General features: G+C 44.7%; 1 long non-coding RNA gene across 1 annotated transcript; it reads left to right on the forward strand.

The window, feature by feature from the left end:
- The first annotated feature begins 805 nt into the window (after positions 1-805).
- LOC120222464 lies at positions 806-17,945 on the forward strand. The gene is made up of 2 exons (XR_005526046.1): positions 806-889; positions 17,405-17,945. It is a non-coding gene; the product is annotated as an uncharacterized LOC120222464 (long non-coding RNA).
- The last annotated feature ends 3,467 nt before the right edge of the window (positions 17,946-21,412 follow it).

A 21,412-nucleotide genomic window follows, 5' to 3' on the forward strand; every position in this document is an offset into this window, starting at 1 on the left:
GCGAGAAAGAGGATCTCGGTTCTTGAAGAAAAGCAGAACCTGCTGGGGGTTCAAGGCTAATTAACGGAAATGTGAAGAGTGTGAGCGTGTGAGAGCCTCAACCTAAAAGCGGTTTTGTTCAAAGAGGAGAAAAAAAAATGGTGGGGGTGGGGGGGTTACGAAATTTTGAATTCTGTCTCTTCGGAAATCGAGATACCGGGTAGTGTTTGGTGAGGAGAATGGGAAACCTAACTATGAATGGTCTGTTGATAGGCTACATCTCCTAACAATAACAGAGTAGAACAGGCTTCACAGAAGAGTCTAGAAGGCATCCCCTCTGCCTGGGGGACCTGGAAACGGCCTGCTTCTAACACACAGGGATGGACAGCAGGCCTCCAAGGGTTCTTGAAGAAAGACTCTGTAATCCTTTTGGGTTTAACCATTAGGCAAATTTAGTTTCCTGGTTTCAGAAAGAGAAAACACACCCACAGAAAGAAAAACCCAGGCCCGTGGGAACGAGTGACTTCCTCCTCCTGGGGGTGCTGAAAAGCCTAATGAGCCAGTCAGAGTCCCTTTCCTGCCCAGCCCCAGCGTGAGGCCGGCTGGGGACCGCCTCGGGCCGAGGCGGGGCGCTGGGGCCTGGCCAGCTCGGCCAGCTCCTCCTCTGAGCACAGCGGGGCTGAGAGGTGGGTTTGGAAAACCCGGCCCCCAGGGCAGAGAAACTGGTTCGAGGCAGCTTGGTAATTCTGGGTGTTCCCAGGGAAACCGAGGCCCAGAGCGGCTGTGTTGGGCACTCTCTGCTCTTTCTCTCCCTTTCCTTAAAAGCAACACATCTTGAAGCCGGAAAAGCCTGATTCTTCATTTTTGACTCGCTTGGGGACAAATTCAGAGAAGCTGAAGCCAGGTGAGAGTAGGTATTTCTGCAGGCACAGCACTGCTTTTCCTGCCAGCTAGGTGAGCCTGTGCGGCAGGTACGGGCAGAATGAGGTAGCAGACTCCCTGAGGGGGGGCCGGCGCGAGGTAGGGAAGGGTCTGCAATCTGGGCCCCTTAGGTTTTAATAAAGCAAATGGGGGTAAGAATGGAGGTGGAGGGGTGCCTGGGGGCCCAGCCGGTGAAGCGTCCGACTTTGGCTCAGGTCATGATCACGATCAGTTTGTGGGTTCGAGCCCCGTGCTGACAGCTCAAAGCCTGGAGCCTGCTTCAGATCCTGTGTCTCCCTCTCTCTCTCTCTCTCTCTCTGACCCTCCCATGCTCTCTCTCGCTCTCTCTCTCAAAAATGAACTTTTTAAAAATACTTAAAAAAAAAAAAGAATTGAGATGGAGATGATAGGGGGTGGGTCACTAGAAGTTTAGAGCCGCTTTAGCTGTGAGTGAATCCACACTCTTAAACACTCCTTAGCACGTAACAGTTTTGTTTGTGCCTAAGGCTACACAGCCTTTGTTTGCTTAAGTGTGATAATGTCACTGTCATCTGCCTCCCCTTGTTTTAGGGGACAGGGAGGGAAAACGGGAAGTGACACAGTGCTCGTGAAGCGTTTAACAGATGCTATTTCATTTCATCCTCACAGCAGCCATTGAAGGAGGAATATTATTTACATTTTATAGACGAGGAAAATGAAGTGTAACTAATCAAGTAACTTGCTGATATTTATACTGCTATTAATAAGTGGAGGAACAAAATTGGACCCATATTTCCTCATTCCAAAGCCCTTTGCTACTTCAGAAAAATTATTTTTTTAAGTTTATTTATTTTTGAGAGAGAGAGAGTGCGGGGAAGGAGCAGAGAGAGAGGGAGAGAGAATCCCAAGCAGGCTTCGAGCTGCTAGTGCAGAGCCTGATTCAGGGTTTTAACTCGCAAACTAGGAGATCATGACCTGAGCCAGGATCAAGCGTCGACACTTAACTGACTGAGCCACCCAGGCACCCCCAGAAAGATTATTTTTTTTTTAAATGCAGAGATTTTTCAGCCCAAATTCCTTGATTTTTTTTTTTTTTTTTTTTTTTTTTTTTTTTTTTTNTTTTTTTTTTTTTTTTTTTTTTTTTTTTTTAGTTAATGGGGACATTTTGATAGTTTTCATGGTCGGAAATGAAAATAATTTTGGGGTCTAACATTTACGGATCATCTATTAAAAAAATAAATAGAGGTGCCTGGGTGGCTCATTTGGTTGAACGTCCAACTTCGGCTCAGGTCATGATCTCCCAGTCCGTGGGCTCGAGCCCCACGTCGGGCTCTGTGCTGACAGCTCAGAGCCGAGAGGCTGCCTCCAGTTCTGTGTCTCCCTCTCTCTCTCTGTCTTCCCCTCCCCCATCACACTCTATCTCTCTCTCCAAAACAAATAAAAACATTAAAAATTTAAAAAACACACAAATAAGAGTAATGAATTTTACTTACAGAATTACATCTGACTGTAACATCGAGTCCTTGGGATTTCTAAGTTCAAGTTTCTAAGTTCAGCTTTAACTCAGTAAAACGGTGTTTTGTTGCTGACGTGGCAACTGGGTAGTGGTTCTGTGGGGAGGGGTGGTGGAAGCAGGTGGTCTACAAAAAGGTAGGATAAACACGGTTTCTGCCCTCAAGGAGTTTATACTCTGATCGAAAGGAGCTATGCATGCGTTCACAGATAGACAATTTAAGAGTTAACAGCATAAAATAGGGATTGACTTGGGGGCTTGTGCCTAAGTTCCAAATTGATTATAGAGAGAAGAAATCAGAGGTGGGTACAGATGTAACCTGAGGGGACCAGGCAAGATTGGGTGTGCGTTAGGTTTAGGAAGATGCGTCGGATCTGCCTGGATGGGTACATGCCAAGGGGCCAAGGCGGGATCGTGCTGCCATGTCCATAAATACAAGTATGTGTCCGTGAAGGACTCTTCTGCTTGGAGCCACACGGGAGATGGTGAGGTAGACCGTCACCAGGCTGTGAGGGGCCGGGTGGCAAGTTAGAGATTTGAGATTTCATCTCCTTGGCAATAGCAGTGGGGCTGATGCACTATGAGAGGTGATGGTATCACCCCAATCACTATAAACATCTGGCTTTCGTTGAGCGTCTGCCCCACTTGCTCTATTCACCAGATGAACCACACAGAACACTTCCAAGAGCCCGGCCCTGTTCTCCGCTCTGGAAATACAGCAGCGCGCGGGCCTAGCAAAGATCCCTGCTCTGCTGTGAGGAGAGACGGACAGAGGCTAAAGCAGGGCCTGCAGTCTGAATGCCTGTGATACTGCTATGGAGAAGTGTCAATAGGGAAGTGAGCAGGGCGAGGAAGAAGGCACGTGGCCATTGTGAAACTGGGCTGTGCCAGTCCGTATGAACTCGCCGGATTGGTGGAGTCCCAGAGAGTGGTCTGAGAGCTTGGGATCTAGGCGGACACAGTGGTAAGATGATGCGCGAAGAGGAGCAAAGTGTAGGGGAAAGGCCGATGTGCTGTAGGACGAGCTAGGGGGCACCTGCCACAATCCAGACTCGTTATCCGTACGGTGCTGTGATGTTGGCAGTTACTCTCATGTAGGGGTTCGTAAAACAGGAGACTAATGTGGGGAAAACCACCGTAATACACATTTTGTCCGGTCCGTGCCTTCTTTCTAAGCTTCGAAACCAAGCACAACTGTCTTGCGAAAGACAGGGCCTGACGGAGAGTTGTTTCCTACTGCGTAAAGCGTGACACACAGGTGGCAGTGACGACAGCTTCCGAGCCCGGCTGAGTAGGATGGTGAGAAAAAGGAGGCATTGTCACGAGGGAAGATGGGACTTCAGCAGAATATCTGTCCTGCTGTCGCCATGATCTGAGACTTTCCTCAAATGAATCGGGGCATCCTCCGCATATGCATAGAGAATGAGCGGTTTCTCCTTACAGCGGGGTAGGCGATACGAAATTGAAGGTGGTGGGGGCGGTGCCAGGAGACCTCCCCCCGCCTCCCCAGGTGCACCTGGCCGGGGGCCCCCCATCCTCAGCTGTCTCTCTGCCTCACTGCTCAGGCTCACAGCACCCATCTACTCTGCCCTAACCTGCTCACCTTTTAAAGGCTTCAGACCCTGAGTGTGGCAGTGATTTTTACATGGCAACCATAGGGCAGAAGAAACACAAAAGAATCCCATCTGTGTCTAGGTTGTTAGGTCCAAACTACATAATGTATATTTGTTACAGCAACTTTGCACGATTTGAAAAAAATAGGACACAAACCTCAAAAGCAAAAAATACTAGTTTTACATCATTCTTTTTTAAATTTTGTTTTTAACGCTTATTTATTTTGGGGAGGCAGTGTGTGCATGTGCACATGAGCTGGGGAGGGGCAGAGAGAGGGAGACAGAGGTTCCAGAGCAGGCTCACGCTGACAGGACGGAACTCACACACTACGAGATCACAACCTAAGCGGAAGTCGGATGCTTGGCGGACTGAGCCACCCTTACGTTATTCTTTTTTTTTTTTTTTTAATGTTTTATCTATTTCTGAGAGAGAGACCATGTGAGCAGGGGAGGGTTAGAGAGAAGAGGGAGACACACAAGCAGGCTCCAGGCTCCGAGCTGTCAGCACAGAGCCTGACGCAGGGCTCGAACCCACGAACTGTGAGATCATGACCTGAGCCGAAGTCGGACGCTTAACCGACTGAGTCAACCAGGCGCCCCACCCTTACGTTATTCTTAAATGAACACGATTAGACCCTGACGGGATGTGTGTACCTGTGTCCTGCAGCCTCCCAACTTATGGAATTGTATCAGACACCACCATCCTTACTTTCTGTTCCATGTTTATCTTCATGTTTCTGTTCCATGCGGTACTTCCTTTTTATCACAGCAACCACAGAAAACCCTGTTTCACACAGATTCGAGATTGTTGAAAGGAATACAGTGCAATCTAACCTAGAAACTGTGCTGTTCGTTCTCCTGCTGTTCAAAAGACGTTTCCCTTGCAACTGTGAAATATCCCCAGTTCGCCTTGACTTTGCAACGGCACCCGGGGTGCCTTGGCACACAGTTTGGGAACTGTGACTCTGGTCCGCTCTCTTCGACCTCGTCATCTTTTCCTCCATCTTATGGCGCTTCTTGGCCATACCCATTTGAAGACAGTAACTTTGGACCCAGCCATGGCCTCATTTCCTCTTTTTCACTTTTAGACTCCTGGACTGAGTTTAAAGTTACTCTCTCCAGTCTGTTTGTACTTAGTAAGTCACCATTTTGTCTTCAAGCTTAGTCCAAAGAATGGTTTCCACTTCTTCTTCCTCACGTCTTTTGTGTGTAAAGTCTGGCCCTGTGACCTCTGGTGTTCTGTATTAGACTCATTGCCTGGCTTCTAACCATCACACTTTGTTGACCACGAGCTCACACAGTGCCAGGCCAGGGGGAAGACGGGCTGTCCATGCCTTCATCTCTCTTGAATACGTTTAAAGTCCACCACAACAACCCCATCGGGATGAGTGCCCGTATCACCTCGTTCCCCGTCTGTGGAAACTGAGGCAGGCTGACATTAAGGCATTGTCGCAGGACAGAGCATCACATGGGTGTCCCTGGTCTCCCAGATGATGGGAAAATCCAAACGACCGCTCTGGATAGAGGTGACTGGTAGAAACATGTGACTCGCCATGTTTGATTTTTAATTTTACGAGCCTATTTTTATCCAAGTAAAACACCGTAGCTTTTTGTACATATTTTGGCAATAGAGAAAGAGAAGGAAAAAAAAAACTGACCCACCATAAAAGCATAAAAGTGTTTTTGTTTCCATGTTGATTTCATTTGACTTTAATATTTCTTTCCAAACTTTTTCTACATGTGTAATCATAATGTATATAAAACTTACCTTGCTTCTTTTTAATGTTACATTATAAACAGGTTTTTTTAGTTTATTTATTTATTTTGAGAGAGAGAGAGAGCGAGAGCGAGAATCCCAGGCATCGTCCCATGAACCGTGAGATCGTGACCTGAGCTGAAATCAAGAGTCGGATGCTTAACGGAGCCACCTGAGCATTCCATAAACAGTTTTCTTTTTAAATTTAGGTACACGATTCTTTGAGCCATCCTTAAAAAACTCTTAATCACCATCAAAGAGATACTTGCACACAATTTAAAACCAAAACAGCTGAAAGCTTAAATATAAAATAGCAGACTCCTACCCCACCTTCCTAACATCCCCCCTCTGGATTTACGAGCCAGATCCAAGCATTTCCTTGTCCTCGATTTCAGTGGCTCTATAACAGCCCCTTAAATGGACCACGTCTTTTGTGTACCTGCTGCCACTCCTATTTTTACTTATTTGGCTTACTGAACTGTCAGTTGACCATAGTTCTGTGGGATTACTAATTGCTGATAAAATCCTGTTCACTATGAACATATATATGTATAAACTCAGGGCCCTAGTATCAGATGTGTTTTGTCTTGCCATTTTTACAAGCCTAGTTCAATTTTACTTCTCATTTATCCTAAATGGCTATAGGCATATTGCTAGGATTCACGGCTTTATTATTAAACATTGATAGATCTCCTATCTCTTACCAGTTATTTTCCCAAACTAACATTGTAGAAGCTTAGGAATTCAGGTGAGAAGGTTTAATGAAACACTACTGTATTTTACACCGTAATTTTTAAGGTAAAGCAGATAAGAGCCGCCCTTGATAATTGGAAAATTTTGGCATGTTAAGAAGGAGCATATGCAGTATATAGATGTGTGCAAATTTTCCCAGCAGAGATATTTGAAAGCAATCCTCTTCAAAATTGAGGCTCTGTTTTCTGAAATGACTCAAAAGTATATGGATTGTACCTTATTCTGTCACAATACACTTTAAAAAATCAATAGGTTACTTTTAGAGCAGTTTTAGGTTTACAGAGTGGTTTATTGAGGGCAAAGTACAGACAGTTTCCCATAAAGCACTCATTACCCCCCACCTTTCCCCAATTATTAACATCTTGGATTACTGTGTACCTTTGTTAGAACTGGTACATTATTATTCACGAAAGTCCATGAATAATAGGGTTCACTCTTTGTACATTCTATGGGTTTTGACCAATGTATAGTGTCGTGTATCCACCATGACAGTTTTGTATGAGATAGTTCACTACCCTAGAAATCCCTTGTTCAACTGTTTATTCCTTCCTCCCCCTGAACTCCTGGTAAGCACTGATCTTCTTACCATCTCCCTTGAACAGGGCTGTTTTACCTTTTCCAGAATGTACTATAGTCACCATCATCCAGTATGCAGCCCTTTCATATTGGCTTCTTTCATTTAGCAAGATGCATTGACGTTTTCTCCATGTCCTTTTGTGGCTTGATGGCCCATTTCCTTTTTATTTATGAATAATATTTTTTGTATGGATATGCCTTCATTTGTTTATGCCTTCACCTACTGAAGTACTTCTTGGTTGCCTCCAAGCCTGGGCCGTTATGGATAAAGCAGCTATAAACATCCACGTCCCGATTTTGTGGGAAAGTAAACTTTCAATTCATTTGGGTAAATGCCGGGAAGTACGATGACTGAATCGTATGTCAAGAGAAAATTTAGTTTTGTAAGACACTGCCAAATGGTCTTCCCAAGCGCTGCACCATTTACGTTTCCCCAGCTATGAACGAGAGTTCCCGTATCTTCCTATCTTCAACAGCATTTGGTGGCGGCCGTGTTTTGCATTTTGGCCATTCTAGTAGGTGTGTGGTGGTGTACATCATTGTTGTTTTAATTTGCAATTCCTTCACGATGTCTGGTGTTTAGCATCTTTCCATATGCTTATTTACCATCTGTTTAGCTTCAATGCTGTCTCTTCAGATCTTTTGGACATTTTTAAAGCGGGTTGTTTTCTTATTGATTTTTAAGAGTTTTTGTATCTTTTGGCTACCAGATTTTTATTCATGTTTTGCAAAGACTTTCTCCCAGTCTGTAGCTTGTCATCTTATTTTCTTACGAGTCTTTCACAGAATGGAGGTTTAAAATGTTCACAAAATTCAACTTACAGTGTTTGTTCGTGGACTATGCTTTTGATGCTGTATCTAAAAATTGTCACTAAACCCCAGGTCCTCTAGATTTTCTCCTATGTTGTTTTCCAGGACTTTGATGCTTTCGCATTTTACGTTTAGTTCTGCTTATCCATTTGGAGCTCATTTTTGTACATGATGTAGGGTCTGGGTCTACATTAACCTTTTATTTCATGTGGATGTCCAGTTGTTCACCGTTTGTTCATTTCTCCATGGAATTTCACATACTCCTCTGTCAAAGATCAGTTGACCATATTTCAGTAGGTTTGTTTCTGGGCCCTCCATTCTGTTCCCACTGAAGTTTTTCAGATGAGTTTTTGTGTTAACTTCAGTGAAAATAAAATACATTTTCATAAGGGAGGGTAGGTAGAATAGCTGATTCTTCCCGTTTCTTCTAGCTTTAGCTCGTGAGGCTAGTTTATTTGTTTATTTTTAATGTTTGTTTATTTTTGAGAGAGAAGAAGGGGGGTGGGGAGGAACAGAGAAAGGGAGACCCAGGTTCTCGAGCAGGCTCCATGCTGACCCCACAGAGCCCGATTTGGGGCTCCATCTCACGAACCACAAGCCAAATCGGATGCTCAACTGACCGAACCACCCCCGCAGCCCCGTGACCCATCTGTATTTAAGAGTAGAGTTAGGGTGATGATATACTCATGAAAAGTTTCTGGAATGATTCCAACAAACACCGGATCTCTGTGTGTGTCTTTGTGTCTTTGAGTCTCTGCGTGGTCAGGCAGAGTGGTAGACTTCTACTGGACAAAGACTCTGGCCATGCTCCTCAAATGATGGTGGGACATTAAACCTGACTCCCGCTGGTGACTGACAAAGCATTTTGTTTTACCCCAATCAACAGCAGAAAATGTCAGTGCTTAAGGTCCCTACCAGTAATTAAAACATCTAATCTCCTGCCATATAACCTTCTTCATCAAGGGACATGTGGCTGTATCTGGAGACATTTTTGTTACATCATGACTCGTGAGGAGGCGGGGGAGAGGGTGTTACTAGCCTCTTGGGCTGAAGCCAGGGATGCCATTCACAGCCCTACAATGCACAGGACGGCCCCCACAACAAATCACTTTTTTTGGTTCAAAATGCCAGTCATGCTGAGGTTGAGCAATTCTGTTGTAGAGTAGCTGATGTATTTCTATATGTGGCCCGTTTTCCTCTTCACTTCGGCCTCCAGGAAACCCACCCTTGTGTAGATTTGCAGCCTACATCTAACAACTGCAGAGACTTATGGCAGGGCTAGAACATTCAGCTTCCTTAGCTGCCTTGGGCTTAGTTTCACTTTTTTTTTTTTTTCTCCCTGATCTCCTAGTGGTGTGTATCATGCTGCATGCACTTACATAAAGCTGCCTTAGCCCTGCCGGTGAAATAGAAATCCCTCCTTTTCTGCATTTCCAAATCTGTGTGGCTGAACTGTTGATCACAAAACTCTGAGGCTAGACACAAAGTTGAAGTTGATTATACTTCTCGGTTGGCTGTACATACAGATTTCATACTCTGCCTTTCTTTTCCTCTTCTGGTCATGTAAGGGACACATTTGATATTTAAGCTTCTCTGCTATGTAAGTTTCCATGAACTCATCTTGTTTTCATTGTGTTCCCTTTTATTGTTAAGAGAAACAAAACCAAAAAACCCCATTGTTTCAGCAATCCCCGGTTGTCTTCCTCTGTGTGAAATTGCTCAACTAAGGGTTATGCAAATCGGGATCAGCTGTGTAAGCAGGGCTACTTACTGCACATGGATCCGGGGGGATGCATTTGTCATCCGCCGCACACTTGTCATAAGAGGGTCAGGACCTCTGATCACTCAGAACCGTGCTTGCCTCACTCCAGCCATACCAGCTCCTTTCCTACCCCTCACCTCATTACAGTCACAGGACCTTTGCACAGCCTCTTTCTTCCACCTCCAACTCCCTTCCCTCAGACCTTCCAACTTTGCTAGGAGTCAAAGAGCGGGGGCCACGGAGGTATCAGTTGCCTCTTGTGTTCACATAGGGGTCTGAGTCATTGTCACCTCCTGAGACCTCTGATGGGTGTCTTACTTTCTCTAAGCCCAAGACAGCTGAAGGAAGCTGAATGTTACAGCATGTCCTAGATGCCCACTTAGCTCTGTCTCCTGGATGTTGCACAGGTTTCCTACGTCTATTAAGAATACCCGTGATTGACGATTTTTTTCAGTTTTAACATTCATTTTTGAGAGACTGAGCATGAGCGGGGGAGGGGCAGAGAGAGAGGGAGACACAGAATCCGAAGCAGGCTCCAGGCTCTGAGCTGTCAGCACAGAGCCTGATGCGGGGCTGGAACTCCTGGACCATGACCTGAGCCAAATTGGACACTTAACCGGCTGAGCCACCCAGGTGCCCTGAGTTTTCATTTTATTGATGATTTCTTTCCCTGTGCAAAACCTTTTTAGTTTTTTGTAGTTCCAATTGTTTGTTTTTGCTTTTGTTTCCCTTGCCTGGAAAGACAGGAAAATATTGCTAGGGCTGAGGTCCAAGAGTTTATTGCTTATGTTTTCTTTTAGAAGTTTTGTAAGGTTTCAAGGCTTACATTTAGGTCTTTTTTTTTTTTTTAACAAATAGTTTATTGTCAAGTTGGTTTCCATATAACACCCAGTGTTCATCCCCACAAGTGCCCTCCTCCATGCCCATCACCCCGCTTCCCCTCCCCCCCACACCCATCAGTCCTCAGTTTGTTGTCAGCATTCAAGAGTCTCTCATGGTTTGTCTCTCTCCCTCTCCCCCACCATTTCCCGCCTTCTTCTCCCCCATGATCCTCCGTTAAGTTCCTCCTAATCCTCCTATACGTGCAAACATATGGTTTTTGTCCTTCTCTGCCTGACTTATTTCGCTCAGCATAACACCCTCAAGGTCCATCCACGTTGCTACACATGGCCAGATTTCATTCTTTCTCATTGCCATGTAGTATTACATAGTATAGATAAACCACATCTTCTTGATCCATTCGTCAGTTGATGGACACTTAGGCTCTTTCCATGTTTTGGCTATTGTGGAGAGTGCTGCTCTGAACATTGGGGTACGTGTGCCCCTATGCATCAGCACTCCTATATCCTTTGGGTAAATTCCTAGCAGTGTTATTGCTGGGTCTTTAATCCATCTTGAGTTTATTTTTGTGCATGCTGTAACAATGTGGCCCACTTTCATTCTTCTCCATGTGCGTGAGCCTGTCCAGTTTCCTCAGTACCATTTATCGAAGACACTGTTTTCCTCATTGTATATTCTGGCCTCCTTTGTCATAGATAAATTGACCATATTAATAGCCCATTATTTCTGGGCTTTGTATTCTGTTCCTTTGTTCAATGTGTATTTTGTTTTAAATTTTTAAAAAAAGATTCTTCATTTTTGTACAAGTTTACATATATGTGTGTATATCCTATGTTTTATATGTATACTAAGCGCAAAAATAATACATGCATAATAAAAATACATATTTGATAAAAATACACTGTGTATGTATATATATATATATAAATTTCTACAAAATAGAAATAGCTTTAAAAATTTTAGAATAAAGGTAACTGAGTCTATGACTTAAGGTCCTTCAAACTATGATCTATATATCAGGAAAATCATGTTTTATATATATATATATGGAAAATTTTTAATTTGGAAAGACAAAACCAAAACTACCTGTAGTCTCATCATGGGAACACTGTGATATTTTAGGATATTTCTTCCTAGACTTTTCTCTACATCTTTTCCTGCCTCACAAAAAATGCTATCGTGCTAAATGTTCTGTATTTATGTCTCCATCTGTATGTGTGTGTGATTTCCATAGTGGCTGTCACAATTTCTGTTCTTCCCAGTAGTACACAAGGGTTCCATGTATGTATGTGTATATACATATATACACATATACATATGTATATATATATACACACACACATAACATAATTACATATACAAATACTTATTTGTATATATACAAATACTATGTATATTAGAAAAAATATATATGTATATGGTGAAGCATCCAACTCTTCATTTTGGCTCAGATCATAATCCCAGAATTGTGGGATTGAGCCCAGCATCAGGCTCTGCACTGAGCATGGAGCCTGCTTGGGATTTTCTTTCTCCCTCTGACCCTCCCTGACTCTCTTTTTTTAAAAAAAATTAAGTTACTTATTGTTACCAACTAATATTAATATAGTCCTAAGAAGATTCAGCAATCCTGTTTTTTTTTTTTAATGTTTTTTTTTTTTAATTTTTATTTATTTCTAGGAGAGAGAGAGAGAGAGACAGCATGAGCAGGGGAGGGTCAGAGAGAGAGGGAGTCACAGACTGAAACAGGCTCCAGGCTCTGAGCTGGCAGTCAGCATAGAGCCCGACGCGGGGCTCGAACCCACGAACCGCGAGACCATGACCTAAGCGAAAGTCGGACGCTCAACCGACTAAGCCACCCAGGCGCCCCTCAGCAATCCTGTTTTTAAAAATAGAACTTTCCCTAAAAGGCATCATAGAAAACTTTTAAAACAATTACATTTAATAACAATTGTTATACCCTTAGGCTTTTAAAACCACTTCAACTAATAACACACAGTTGGAAACTTAGGCTGTTAAAATTATCCCATCTAATATAAAATTATATAAACCTAGTTAAAATGTACAAAAGTTGGTAAATTGATCATTTTGTAATTTTTCAGAGAACTGGCTATAGGTGTAATAAATTTTGAGAATGACCTATATTTTTGTATTTCAGGTATATTTCTGATTGGGTGGTATTTACACACAGTCCCCTTTATAAAGAAAACATTCTTTTCTACAGAGCTTTGTGTAACCAGTTATTTTCTTAGAAACAATGTATTGCTGAATGGAATGTTGAGTTTGGAAGTGCACACATTTTTTTAAGAATTTTTAATGTTTATTTCTGAGAGAGAGAGACAGCATGAGCAAGGGAGAGTCAGAGAGAGAGGGAGACACAGAATCCAAAACAGACTCCAGACTCTGAGCTGTCAGCACAGAGCCTGACACGGGGCTCGAACCCACGAACCGTGAGATTATGACCTGAGCCGAAGTTGGACGCTTAACCGACTGAGCCACCTGGGCGCCCCAGAAGTGCACACATTTTTTTATGTTTATTTGTATTTGAGAGAGAGAGATCGTGAGCCAGTGAGCAGGGGAGGGGCAGAGAGATGGTGACAGAATCTGAAGCAGGCCCCAGGCTCCAAGCTGTCGGCAAGAGCCCGATGCGGGGCTTTAACTCAGGAACGGTGAGATCATGACCTGAGCTGGAGTCAGACCCTTAACTGACTGAGCCACCCAGGTGCCCCAGGAAACGCACACATTTTAAAGGACTTTATTGTGTATTGTCAAGTTAAAATAGATCATTTACTCCCTCCTGCCAAGCCACATCATTTCATTTCATGGTGAAAAAATTAGAGCCCAGAGAAGAAAGTGGTTTTGTCCCTAATCACAGGACGGCCATGGCTGGACCCCACAACTCTGCTTGCCAGTTCCTAATTACCTGCACCCATCAGTGTCCTCTGTGGTCTTCCAGCAAGAGTCAAATGACCCTTCAACTTCTCTAGAACCAAACGTTCAGGTATTTAAACTCTCACCTACTTCTTTATTGTCTTTTCTGGACTCACTCTAATAAGTGCACTGACTAAAACTGTATTGGTTTTTTAAGGTTCTGATAAATGCAGTCAATTTGCTATTTTTACGCATCATTATTTCAGAACATCTCAGTATGGGCTTAACATTATTTACGCTACACATTTATGTTATGGCTAACCGCATACCTGGACCTCCCTGCTGTGACGCATCCTGCAGCACATAATAAAAAATGCTTTCAAACCCGATAAAGACCTTGGCAAACATAAGGTAAATTCAGATGTCTCAGATTTTGGTCACAAAAACATAAAGGAAATTGTGCGAAGGGGAAGCCAGCCACGCCGCGCCATATCATCTCTTGGGGGCTGGAGGGAGCATGTTTTGAAATTGATTTGTTATTGATACAATTCACATGCCGTAAATTCACCCTTTTAAAACGTACAGTCCGGTGGTTTTTAGCAGCTTCGCAAGGTTATAAAACCATCACCACCATCTAATTCCAGAATGCACTGCATCCTGTGTGTAGCAGGCTTGCAGAATGTACGCGCTGCAATTCAGCCGTGCAGAAACCAGGCGGAGAGAAGGCTTCACGGTCTCTGTCTCTCTTCCTCCCTCTGAGTAGCAGCACGCCAGCAAACCGCCTTGAGTTTGCCAACAGGGTTTGAATCTTTTCCAGCTTAAATAGTCCTTTTCTCCATCATCCATCCTGCCGCCGCCTCTTTAAGATCGGAGCTTCCTTCTCCCGGTTTCTGCCTCCTTCTTAGATGGTACCTGCATAGATACAGGGTTTCTATTGTGCTGTTTGGGGGGGGGGGGAAGCCACAGATTCTCTCCTGGTTCTTCATGTGTCGGCTGACCTATGACTGGGCACTGCTGATTGTGGGGAGTGTTAACCCTAATAGCACCTCCAGAGCGAATGGATCACGGTGGAATCTTCCAGAACCCCTATCCCTTTAAAAGGCTCTGAGTGAGGGGAGCCTCCACCTCCTTTTGTGCTTCACCGTGTGTGAGGTGGGAAACAGAGAGACAGAGCCTCTTTCAGATCTACAGCCTCCTCTAGGTTGAGTCTAGGGGTATCGACCTAAAACTATTAAGTGTTCTTAGTATCAATTGGTCCGTCTCCCACTTGGCCCTTAATAATAAAAGTGGGTGGGGGGTGCCCCCTTAGACACAGGTTCTATCCCATTCTTACTCTTTCTAATGCTCCTCCATGCTCCTCTTTCTCACATTTTGTAACTCAGGAAGTACTTCTTGTAAAGCGCCCCCCCACCCCCCCTAGGGAGGAGCCCGACCTTAGTCACAGAGCAGAGGTGATACCCACACTGTAGAGCAGTCCTGGGCCCCGAGTTGTCGAAGACTTGCTTTTAATACGGAATCCAGAGGAAAACTCGGAGCCGGGAGTAGCTGATAACCCAAACAACATTGACTTATTACCCCTAAACCTTCAGGACCTCCTATGAGAGGCTGGTCAACACCAGGGTCTCGACCTGGGTAGACCTGGGTTATCAGCTTCCTAACTGTGTCAATAATGGTTTTCTGGGAGGTTTCATCCAGGAAAAATACCGAGACTGATTGAAAATGATTACCATGAGCCACAAGGAGAGAAATTGTAGTTGTCCTAGTAAGGAGAATCTGGAAACATCTTTTTCAATTCTGTCTTTCTCAAAAGGAATTTAGGAAAATTGGCAAATGAAAAGAAAACTAAAGTGGGAACGGATGGAGTTGATGATGGAGCTCAGTTCTGGAGCTTCCTCCTCCTTATCCTGAGGCTCCCACTGAGGCTCTCCCCCCCCCCCCCCCCCCCCCCCCCCGTTTCTCTCTGATAGATCTGGCCTCTGTCAAAACATCTCTGAAGTCTCATTCTTGAAAGTAAAGCAAAAGGAAAAAAAATCAAAAAGGTTTCCATTTGGGCAGCCAATGTAAGGCTGTTAAGTAACTAACTGGTCCTGGAATGTAAGCCCGAGGCATGGAAGACATTATTTTAGGGATAAATTCCTGTGAATGACCCCTGAACCAAACCCAGCCTACTTTGGAAGCTCAAGATCACTTTTTTTAAATGCTTATTTAGCTAATTTTGAGAGAAAGAACACGAGCAGGAGATGGACAGAAAGAGAGAGAGAGAGAGAGAGAGAGAGACCCAAGCAGGCTGTGCGTTACCACCGCAGAGCCCGTCGCGGGGCTCTAACTCACCAACAGTGAGATCATGACCTGAGCCAAAGTCAGATGCCTAATTGACTGAGCCCCCGGGCTCTCCCCCTCTTTTTTATTAAGTGCTTAAGGTCCCTTTTGTTTGGGATTCTTATCTCTAGGTCCTTGGGGCTTGTCTTGTTTTTCTTTCTCTTGTTTTTCTAAGCTCACTAATTCAGAGATAAAACACCTTAAGGGTAGGCAGCAAAGCCGTGGGTGGGTAAAAAGTGTAGCTTCGAAGCTCAGGCACCAAGGACCTTTGATAACCCAGCATAGGTTCAGCTCTGGGCTTTGCTTTCCTCATCCAGGCAATGCCAGGGACAAAGTGGGGAATTGCACATTCTTCTGTGTTCTCCCTACCCACATAGACATGTCTGGTGACTCCAGAATGACCACTTGATATTGCAAGGTCAGGCAGGGGGTCGGTAACAGAAAGAAGATTTTGGAGCTCCTGACAGATCTTTGGACGAGCAATTAATTGTCTTTTTGCTGGGAAAACTCAGTGCAAATTAAAGCAGTTTGAGAGGTGCTGGTGAGTTGAAAAAAAAAAAAAAGATTTTTACTTTCTTTTTGGCTGCTGGAATAAAGACAGAGAATTTACAAGTCATAATAAGAACAAAACAGGACACCAACCCCGTTTCTTTGTAGGGTTTTTATAAAGGCTGGAAATGTAGGTTCTGAGAGGTTAAATTCTAGTAACTGTTTTTAAATGTGGAGATCTAGGATCGCGTGGAATTGCTGTTAAAATATTGCTTCAGATTACACGGGAAAATGTCATCCAATTTCCTACTTTATATATCTTTAGGCTTTGGTAGTATGAGGAATTAGTGATTTCAAAACTTTTATGTAGCGCTCGAGGAAATGATTTGTATGGACTTGAAATATCATACCTTGAAAAATATCGGTTGAAATATATATGGAATGTAATAATACCTTTTACTTCTTTATATTAAATTTTAAAATTGTATTTACTTATTTCTGAGAGAGAGAGAGAGAGAGAGAGAGAGAGAGAGCATGAGTGAGCAAGAGGCAGACAGAGTCTAGAGCAGGGCTCAAACTCACGAACTGCAAGATCATGACCTGAGCCGAAGTCGGATACTTAACCGACTGAGCCCCCCAGGCGCCCCGGTTATACCTTTTAAACTTAGGAAATCTGTGACAAAACCCAAGATATTACCCAAAATGTGTGTTAAATGCAAACTCGGGACTCTCACTCACTACTCCTTCCCTACTCGGCTTCTCTCCCCGTCTTTAATCACAGAGTAATGCATACACTACAGAGTAACACATACACTTACGCTCGGGTCATCATGCCAGACCAAAGCCTACAGCAGAGGTGGCGTGGCACCGAGGGCGCCCACCCAGAAGAGGGGAAGGGCGGGGCAAGGCAGAAAATGTCCATTTTGATGGTCCAGGTGGCCTGGGTGCCTCCCCCGGGGGTGAGGTGGGAGAGGGACTCCTTCCTTTCCCTGTTTGGGGTGGGGTAGAGGCTGTGCTTCAGCTACTCCTCAGCGAGCGTGTTTCTCTTGTAGTAGTGGAGGGAAAACCAGCACTTGGACCGCATTTGTGTGTTTACCATGTAAACAGCTCTTAGCAGTGCACCGCTTTCAGCGTGCTTCTAAGCAATTTACAAACCTTGACTAATTTCCTTCATGTGATCATCATAACAATGCAATGAGCTAAATAAAATGATCTCCATTTTTCAGAAGTCTCCTGAGGCACAGAGAGGTTTGGCAACTCACCCAGGATCACACAGCTAATAATTGATGCACCGAATTTGAGTTCAGCAGTCCAGTTCTACAGTTCTGGCTCCAAAATATCTTTTAAATTCTAGTGTCTTCCTTAGGAATTTTGGAGAGAAAATTTCTGTGTAGGATCTGGTCCCTCACAAGTGGAATTCAGAACCTAACTAACACGGTGATGGGTCTTTTCTCTTTTTCTTTAGATAGGTGGATACGCTTTCATAGGGTTGGATATGGGTGTAACTATGTATATGTGTGTTTTTTCAGTCAGTAATGACTGATGGTCAAGAATGTCCGACCTCTACATCTCTCTTTTTTTCATTCATTCAACTCTCAGAATACGTCAGTTTAACCCAATGTAATGAACTCGCCCCTGTCGATGGACCTCTAGATTGTGTCTCTGTATAATATACATAATGTTCACGTGAACAGCTTTGTGTATCTCAAGAACAAATCCCCTAAAGCTCATACCTTAAAAATAAACGAAACCAGACAGCCATGTGAAGAGACTGGTGTGCTAACCTTAATGCTGTCCTTGCTTCACAATACGTAGCTTATGAAATCATTACGTCGTATACCTTAGGTTACACAATGTCGTATGTCGATCGTATTTCAGTAAAGCTGGAGAAAAAAAGACAAATCGTTCCCCAGGAGTAGAATTCCAAGTGGACAGTTAGTTGCTTCTTTAGTGAGTATGTGGATAATCATAAGGCATTATTTGATCTGACCAGAGGCAGCAGGGCGATAAATGAGGACTCCTACTTAGTCTTTTCTCCAAAATCTTTTTTACAAAAGATTTTAGTATTCTAAGACGCTTAAATGAGGATAAGCCAGCCGAAAGGATATTTGTTCCACTGAAAGAAATTTTTGGAAAGAAAAGTTACCCACCTCCCATTTCCTGGACGTGTTGGTAGATCACACTTTGTGCGCAAATGATTTCCCAGCTGTTTGTGCCTCTTTAGACCACATAGTCCAGCTTCTGTGATGAAGACCCCAGGGCTGTGTTCACATATCAAACCTTGGTTATTATCATCATTTTTAAAAATGTTTATTTTTAAGAGAGAGAGAGAGAGAGAGAGAAGAGGCAGGAAGAGAGGGAGACAGAGGATTTGAAGCAGGTTCCAGGCTCCGAGCTGTCAGCACAGAGCCCGACACGGGGCTTGAACCCACAAACTGTGAGATCACGATCCGAGCTGAAGTCGGATGGCCAACCAAATATGCCACCCAGGCGCCCCTCAGTCATTATCATTATTGACTGAAAACCACCACATATGAAATGTGCCTTCATCTTCTGCTAAAAACTTGAAGATCTTGCCAACTGCATCATCCGTAGCACTTTCAGTACAGTTAATCATAAGAACCCGTAGCATTTGTGCGGGAGCCTCGCCGGCCTGGGACAGGCCGCTCTACTTCCTCTTCCCTTCGTGAAAGTACCCTCCCACCCCTGCACCCAGCTCTCCCTGCCAGGAAACCTGCGATAGCAAATCTGGTGCCCGCCATGTTACCACATCTGCATTTTCCTCTTCTCCTTGGCCCAGCTTTTTCTGCTTTCATTTTATTAAACTCATTACTGTCTTTTTTTAAAAAAAATTTTTAATGTTTTATTTATTTCTTTTTTCTTTTTTTTTAAAATATTTTTATTTATTTCTAGGAGGGAGAGAGAGAGAGAGCGTGAGCAGGGGAAGGTCAGAGAGAGAGGGAGACACAGAATCTGAAACAGGTTCCAGGCTCTGAGCTGTCAGCACAGAGCCCGACGCGAGGCTGGAACCCACAAACCATGAGATCATGACCTGAGCTGAAGTTGGACGCTTAACCGACTGAGCCACCCAGGTGCCCCCTCATTACTGTCTTTTTTGTGAAAGCATTTCAGGTCCTGTTGCAAAAGAAGTAAACTCTAAAAAGAATCTCTTCATTCAGCATCATTATTAAAGTGGATAAGACACAGGGCGCCTAGGTGGCTCAGTCAGCTGAGCGTCCAACTTCGGCTCAGGTCATGATCTCTCAGTTTGTGGGTTCAAACCCCACATCGGGGTCTCTGCTGACAGCTGACAGCCTGGAGCCTGCCTTGGATGCTGTGTCTCCCTCTCTCTCTGACCCTCCCTTGCTCACACTGTCACTCTCTCTGTCTCTCAGAAATAAATTTTAAAAAATTAAAAAAAAATTTTAAGAAGTAGGTAAGACACAAGTTTCAAAATAGCCATCGTATGGCAAAAGGGTTGAGCACAGACTTTCAGCTAAGCCTGTGCGTGAGGCCCGGCACCAGGGGTCAGCAGCTCTATGGCTTTGGACAGGTTGTGCAACCCCTCTGGGCCTCAGTGTACTCCTCTGTAGAGTGGGATTGGTGACACCTGCATCATAGGGTTTCTTCGAGGAGCAAATGAGATGCTTAGAAAATTATAAATGTTAAAAAATTCTAGAGAGTGGGGACCCCTGGGTGGCTCAGTCAGATGAGCACCTGACTTCAGCTCAGGTTATGATCTCCTGGTTTTGTGAGTTTGAGCCCTGCATCGGGCTGTCTGCTGTCAGCACAGAGCCCGCTTCAGAGCCTCTGTCCCTCTCTCTCTCTCTCTCTGCTCCTCCCCTGCTCTTTGGCACACGTGCTTGCGTGTGCTTGCGCTCTCTCTTTCTCTCATTCTCTTTCTCTCAAAAATAAACATTTTAGGGGTACCTGGGTGTCTCAGTCGGTTGGGTGTCCGACTTCGGCTCAGGTCATGATCTCGTGATTTGTGGGTTCAAGCCCTGCGTCGGGCTCTGTGCTGACAGCTCAGACCCTAGAGCCTGCTTCGGATTCTGTATCTCCCTCTCTGTCTGATCCTCCCCTGCTCATGCTGTCTGTCTGTCTGTCTGTCTCTCTCTCTCTCTCAAAAATAAAGCATTAAAAAAATAAACAAAAAATAAACATTAAAAACAATACTAAAGTGTGAGGGCGCCTGGGTGGCTCAGCCGATTGAGCTACCGACTCTTGATTTTAGCTCAGGTCATGATCCCAAGGTTGTGGGATTGAGCCCTGCGTCGTGCTCCGTGCTGAGCATAGAGACTGCTTGGGATTCTCAATCTCTCTCTCTCTCTCTCTCTCTCTCCACCCCCCTTTTCTCTCCCCCACCCAGGCCTCTCTCCACTGCCTGTCTCAAAGAAAAATAAATGAAACCAAAAAATTCTAACGTACCCATCATGGTAGAGTGTAGCTCATATCACTTGCAAACATGTAACCACCATTTCAGGTTTTGTGGGGGGTGCGTTGCATTTTCTACTTTTCTGGGACCTTCCCGCGCCACAAGGAGCTGCAAGACCTGGTCTGAGTCCCTTCGCGTGTCACCGCAGGCAGCCCTCTGAGCGTTCGTGTGGGCCCGCGATGAACTAGACCCCTTGTGAGGCGGACGTCCGGCAGAGGCCGCTCAGCCTGGGCCTCCAGGCCTGGTGCCGCCACATGGGGCAGCATCCTCATTGTTCACTACTGCCGTGTGTGTGTGTGTGTGTGTGTGTGTGTGTGTGTGTGTGTGTGTGTGTCTGGTATCCGTGGTGACGGGCGAGGGGACATTATGAAATGAGGGTAAAGAGATGATCATCTGTGTCCTGTCGCCCCCCCTTACACATCCACCTGCTTTCTGTTTCCATCCTTCCTTCGCGGGGCCACTGCCCGTGGACAGTCGTCATCACCTCTGTGTCCAGACCCCAGAGAGGTCTGGCTCGCAGATGCCCTCCCCTGCAGCTCTCTCCCTGCCTTGATCCCTTCCTGGAAGGGGAGGTCTCCTCCTGTGTTTCCCCGAGTCACTTTCCAGGGCTCCCTGCTGACACTCAGTCTGCTCTCCTTGGCACCACACAGAAATACCAGCTCTCCAAGTAGTTTTCCACCCTCACCCCCTGCGCACCCCACCCCCACCCCGCAAGGGTTTCTAACATTTTGTATAACTTTTATTTCGTAAAGTTGTTCATAACATCCTCTTATTCCCGCCCCCCGCCCCCAGCCAACTT

This window comes from Hyaena hyaena, unplaced genomic scaffold (genome assembly GCF_003009895.1).
Source record: "Hyaena hyaena isolate Hyena2069 unplaced genomic scaffold, ASM300989v1 scaffold_876, whole genome shotgun sequence".
NCBI lineage: Eukaryota > Metazoa > Chordata > Mammalia > Carnivora > Hyaenidae > Hyaena > Hyaena hyaena.